Consider the following 7152-nt stretch of genomic DNA (forward strand, 5'->3'; position numbering starts at 1 on the left):
AAGGTAGAAGAAGAGATGTGAATCCCGTAGGTGCCTCCTAGGGGGGCTTCCAAGAGCATGGAGAGGCTTCTTGTGTGTCTCTTTATACTTGAAAAGTGTTGCCCTAGATGATACTTGCTTCCTAATTAGTGAAGAGGCTGCCCAAGGTGTCAAGAGGCTGCCCAAAAGACTTCAAGAGACTGCCCAAAATGCCTTTGGTCCAAGATGTGCCATCCATGCACATGTGAGAAGGGAAAAACGTGGGGCATGTATTCAAGTGTAAGGAGTGGAGCCTTTGGTCTTTGCTTGCTGCCCAAATGTCTTCAAGATGCTGCCCAAGGTGCCCAAGACTTGCCTTCACACTCTCCTCGCCGCCCATGCACTAATAAGGAAGGTGGAGCCTCCTTTGCAATTTGAATTTTGAATGTGCAAGGCATGAGGTGGCAAGCATGTGATCTTTGGATTTGGCTTCCTTACTAAGTTGAATCTTGAAATTCAAAATGTGAATATGAATCTTGGAGATTTGAATTTCAAAATGCTTTCCTTATTTGGCTCTTCATTTATGGCAACTTTAGACTTGGCTTCTTGAATAAGGAAAATGCTACTTGGAGTTTTGAAATTTGAATTTCAAAATGCCTTGGTTGAATGTTCTTTCCATATTTGCCACTTTCCTTATTTAGCTTGACTTGATTTCAACTTGGCAGGCTTGCACTCTTTTGCTCCGATTAAGGCAGTTTTAGGGGGATTTTCTCCAAAATGTCCTTTTACACCATTTTCTGCAAAATAATATTAAAAGCACTAAATTAAGCAGAAATCATGTAAATAATCATCAATAATATCAAGATAAAATGGACTAATTTAGGCTCTATCACCCACACTGAGATCACTACATGTGTTATTGTCATAAGTGAATCTCAAAATAGTTATGTCTTAATCCTTTGACTTGAAATTGTCATAGTTTCCAACATAAGGACTGTTATGTTTTGACATAACCAAACATTGTCTTTAATCGGACAATCATAAAGGTTATGATTGAGCATAATAGAAATTATGTAGAGGATATTGAACAATCAAGATAGGATTTGTCCCTCTCTTTGAGAGATATATCTTCTGGGCCCCTCGATAAGTTAGACTGAGAAATGCATGGCCGTGCTCAAATGAATTGATAGTGTGATCAATATCATTTGAATTTATCGGTCTACTTAGAGATCGAGAAATCATAAGTTTGAACATTATAAGTTTAACATTGACCATGACTTATGTTCAAACTAGATATCGTGTGACAAAGGGATTAATACATGTTCTATTTATTAGACTTTATCGGACTATTGATCCTCATATTAGTTGAGTAGTCATAATGTCTTGCTAGAGGCCACTTATGACTTATGGGCCTTGTGGGACTGAGCCTATTGCCAATCAATGTGAGCCTATTGGGTCACACACAAAAGAACGTTGTTGATGTGCTATGACATATTAATGGACCAAAGCCCATTAATATAATTAATAATAATAAAGTGTTATTATTATTAATTATTTATTATTATAAGATAATAATATTTAAAAGATCTGCAAATCTATCTGTAACTGTTACAGATAAAGGGCTCTATCACATAAGATATTTGAGTATCTGCGAGATTGTGATAGTGGGTTCTGAACACAACTCTTTTGGAAAAAGAGTTGTGGGAAAATAAAAAACTGAAACTTATAAATATTCATTCTACGAATTGTGGAGATGATGTTATTTTTTGGAAAAAAATTCAGTCTAATAGTTGCAGATAGTGGAGCACATAATCTATCCAACTTTAAGAGAGCTAACACTCTAGAAGGATGAAAGACGTTTGTGTGGATACCATAGAGGGTGTTCGTTTGAAAAAGCAGCACCATCAGTCCGCCATTGTATCTTTTGGACGAGATTAACAGGTTAGTCTCATATCTTTCTTATGAAATAAACTAAGCACTTGGATTATGGGAAAAGAAATCCAAAATTTTATTTTTTCGCTACGCAATTTCGGTTGCAATAATCTCTGAATTTCCCAACAGTGGTATCAGAGCCAACCTGTGCTTTTCATTTAAGTTAATTATGCCATGATTAATTAGATACATGTGATATATGCTTTTTGAATGGCATAATTATGGATGAATGGTGGGATCATTTAGATAATTTTGTTAAAAAAATTGGACTCACGATGAACAATCATCGTGAATCCAAAAATTGGCAAGGACCAATTGCAGCCAACCATCACCTGCGCTGGACAAAGGTGAGCATACTAATAACACTTTATTATTAATCATTAATTAATAATGAAGTGTTATTAAGGGAAAAAATAGATTCACGATGAACAATCATCGTGGACCCAGTAACCCGCGAGGACTAGTTGTTGCGCAACTATCACCTGCGACAGGCACAGGTGAGCACATGATGGATATCATCATTAAAACGTGCTCAGCTGGCGGCGCCTAGTTGCTGCAGGACATCAGACGTGCGCATTGGCCATCAGATGGTCATGGAAACGTCCTCTTCATCGGCGGTGACCGAATTTGTCTCGGTTTTTCTCTTCGCGTTCCGCCGATGGTAAGAGCCGGCATTGGCACTAGTCGAAGTGCAAGTGTTGTGCTGTCGACGGCGATCGGCGAGGAGTGGGCTGGTTGGCTGGCGGCTGTGATGACAGTGTGCGGCGGCTAGGGTTTCTTCCTAAGGAAGAAGATGCCCTAAATTACGATTCTGCCCCTGAAAATATAAAAAATAATAATAATTTTTAAATAAGAAAATAAATTTTAAAGTTATTATTTTCTTATAGTCTTTAAATCAGATTTAAATGACTATATTTTATTATTTTGTCATACATTAGTATGAGATACTATGCATTATAGTCTATATATATATATGTATGCATATAGGATGCTATAATATATATATGCAAGACAAAATAATTAAAATTAAAAGTTGAACCCTCATTCTAAATTTTAAGTTTTAATGCCACCCATATATAAAATACCTATCAAGACTAAGATCACCAAAATGCAGGTTTTGCCAAAGCAAAGTGCTTAGGTTATCCTAGTAAGATAGGATGAGTAACAGTTACTCATTTATTTAATTTTGGTTGAGCTTAATTAGGCTATCAAAAAGGTTTTGGGCCTAAGGCATTAGATGGGGTATAACATGCATTCGACATATGATGTCAACACCTCATAATCTAAGAGTTACATTAGATGTAATTGGTAAGGAGTTACCTACCTAAATAACTTAATTCTAAGCGTCATGCTAAAGCTGACTTAGAATTAGGTGAAATATGGATCTTAGCCCACTAAAATATTATTATTTTTGAGGGTTATATTTTAGTGGGAGATTATTATCACCTCAATATTAATTTACTAAATTGATTATATTTGCATATTTTGTAGATAATTATGGCTGCTAATAACAATTCCACCTTATCACTGCGATCCATCCTTGAGAAGGATAAACTGAAAGAAAATGGGACTAATTTTGTTGACTGGTTTAGAAACTTGAGAATTGTTCTCAAGCAAGAGAAAAAGTCCTATGTGCTTGATGAAGCTATCCCAGAACCACCTTCTGCTGATACTACTAATGCTGTTAAGAACAAGTATAAGAAGCATATGGATGATTCTAATGATATTGGATGTCTTATGTTGGCAACTATGTGCCCAGAACTTCATAAGGATCTGGAGCACCTTGAGGCTTATGAGATGAGTGTCCATCTCAAACAAGCTTTCCAACAACAAGCTAGGCAGGACAGGTATGAAACTACCATTGCATTATATGATTGCAAAATGGCTAAAGGTGAATCAGTTAGTGCTCATGTTTTGAAGATGAAAGGCTACATTGATCACATTGCTAGGCTTGGCTATCCTCTGAGTTTAGAACTCTCTACGGATCTGATCCTACATTCTTTACCAGGCAATTTTTCTCAATTTGTCATGAACTATAACATGAACAATATGGAGAAATCCATTCCTGAGCTGCATGGGATGCTAAAAACAGCTGAGGTAAATATCAAGAAAAGGCCTATCCAAATTTTGAATGTCAATAAGGGTAAGCCCATGAAAAATAAGGGGAAGCCCAAGTCTAAAGGTGGTAATGGACCTAAGGGACGAGGCAAGCCCAAATGGCAATCCAAGGAAAAAGTTCCTAAGGAAATAGTTCCTAAGGAAGGAATCTGCTTCCATTGCAAGGAACCAGGGCATTGGAAGAGAAATTGCAAACTCTATTTGGATGAGTGTAAGAAGAAGAAGAGTAGTGAGACTATAACTTTGGGTATTTATGTTATAGATATTAATTTATCTATTTCTACTTCATGGGTATTAGATACCGGATGTGGTTCTCACATTTGTACAAATGTGCAGGATCTCAAAAGGAGTAGAAAACTGAAAAAGGGCGATGTGGACCTACGTGTAGGCAATGGAGCAAGAGTTGCTGCCTTAGCTATAGGGACTTATGAACTTGTGTTGCCCAATGGGCTTTTGTTAGTTTTGAACAATTGCTTTTATGTTCCTACTTTGAGTAGGAATATTATTTCAGTTTCTGTTTTGGACAATGAAGATTTTTCATTTCTTATTAAGAATAAGAAATGTTCCATTAATAAAGATGATTTGCTTTATTGTATTGCAAATTCATATGATGGCCTTTATGTCCTTAATCTAGATGATTCTAGAGACAACAATATCTATAACATAACTTCTAAGAAAACTAAGCCAAATGAGTTAAATCCAACATATTTATGGTACTGTCGTCTTAGCCATAGAAATGAGAATCGCATATCTAAGCTCCATAAAGATGGTTTATTAGATTCATTTGATTTTGAATCATTTGAAAATTGTGAATCTTGTTTGCTTGGTAAGATGACAAAGGACCCTTTTACTAGACAAGGTCAAAGGGCTTTAGACTTATTGGGCTTAATACATACAGATGTATGTGGCCCACTAAGCATTAGTGCTAGGGGAGGTTATCAATACTTCATTACATTCACTGATGATTTCAGTAGGTATGGCTATGTCTACCTAATGAAACATAAGCATGAATCTTTTGAAATGTTTAGAACCTTTCAAAATGAAGTACACAATCAACTTGGTAGAACTATTAAAATGCTTCGATCTGATCGAGGTGGTGAATATTTGAGCCAAGAGTTTGATGAACATCTTAGAAATTGTGGAATTGTTTCACAATTAACTCCACCAGGAACTCCACAATGGAATGGTGTTTCTGAAAGGAGAAATCGAACTTTATTAGATATGGTTCGATCTATGATGAGTCAAACAAATCTCCCTTTATTATTTTGGGGTGATGCCTTGGAAACAGCTGCATTCATTTTAAATCGAGTACCATCGAAAGCGGTTGAAAAGACACCATTTGAGTTATGGACTGGCAAAATGCCCAATTTGTCTTTTCTTAAGATTTGGGGTTGTGAGGTTTATGTGAAATGCCCAATTTCAGATAAGCTAGCTCCAAAATCTATCAAGTGCAATTTTGTGGGGTATCCTAAGGAAACCAAAGGATACTATTTCTATATTCCCTCAGAGAACAAAGTGTTTGTTGCTCGAAATGGTACCTTTTTAGAAAAGGAATTTATCTCTCAGAGATTCAGTGGGAGTACAGTACGACTTGAGGAAACTCAAGTACCACAAGAGAGCATTGAACCGCCAGTAGAACCGCTTCCAGAACCACAAACAGTTGTGGAAACTGAAAGGGTGACACAAGTCCCACACAGATCTGATAAGACACGTCATCAGCCTGAGAGATATGGATTTCTCATGACTGATAGTTGTGAACTTTTGCTCATTGATCAAGATGAGCCTACTACCTATCAAGAAGCTGTGTTAGGTCCAAATTCCGAGAAATGGCTTTCTGCCATGAAATCTAAAATGAAATCCATGTATGACAATCGAGTTTGATCATTAATTGATCCCCCTGAGGGTGTTAAGACCATTGGTTGCAAATGGATTTTCAAGAAGAAAACTGACATGGATGGAAATGTGCATACCTACAAAGCAAGGCTTGTCGCGAAAGGTTTCAAACAAACTCATGGTATAGACTATGATGAGACCTTTTCGCCAGTTATAATGCTTAAGTCAGTTAGAATTCTCATTGCTATTGTTGCGTACTATGATTACGAGATATGGCAAATGGATGTCAAAACAGCTTTCCTTAATGGAAACTTGCTCGAGGATGTGTACATGACACAACTTGAGGGTTTTGTAATCCCTGAGAATTCTGGAAAGATTTGCAAGCTTCAGAGATCCATTTATGGACTGAAGCAAGCTTCTCGGAGCTGGAATCTTCGTTTTGATGAGACAGTCAGGGACTTTGGATTCATCAAAAATGAAGATGAACCTTGTGTTTACAAGATGGTTAGTGGGAGTGCAGTTGTGTTTCTAGTCCTATATGTGGATGACATATTACTCATTGGAAATGATATCCCTACCTTACAAAAGGTTAAGACTTGGTTAGGGAATTCTTTTTCGATGAAGGACTTAGGTGAGGGTGCATACATGCTTGGTATTAAGATCTATAGGGATAGATCCAAAAGGATACTTGTAACGACCCGAAAATCGGACCGCTACCGGCACTAGGATTCAGAACGACTTAAGGTCGCCGGAACCCATAGCAAGCCTAACATACATCCTGTTATACCTGATAAAATCCCATACATGATCATACATTTTCATAAAAACTTAAACTTTTCATATACCAAGCTTGATCTGTGCATGCATCATAACTGTAAACATAAAAACCCCATACTAGAGCCCTCATCAAATGCTCTAGTAGGGTCAACATCTCATACATTAAGCTTGGTTCAACACATCTCATCATTAAAAACATTTACATAAAGATCATGTACAAAAGGGATTACAATCTATCAATAGAGCCAAGCACAATACTATCCACAATACATTACATGTCCACTACTAATCTATTACATCATACTATACCAAAACTCTGATGACTCTCCTACAGCTACCTGTTCTCCTGCAAACCTGGGGGTTAGGGGAAAGGGGTGAGCTACTAAAGCCCAGTGAACAGAACAGTAAAAATAATTTAATTAAACATATGCTTTCATGAAATGCATCACAGCACAAACAATACACATCAAGGATGGACTTGTCACCAGTAACCCTCTACATGTCCAATTAATGCCCGGCCCTCGACGGAGCTCC

The sequence above is a fragment of the Manihot esculenta genome, chromosome 1 (genome assembly GCF_001659605.2).
Source record: "Manihot esculenta cultivar AM560-2 chromosome 1, M.esculenta_v8, whole genome shotgun sequence".
NCBI classification, from domain to species: Eukaryota; Viridiplantae; Streptophyta; class Magnoliopsida; order Malpighiales; family Euphorbiaceae; genus Manihot; species Manihot esculenta.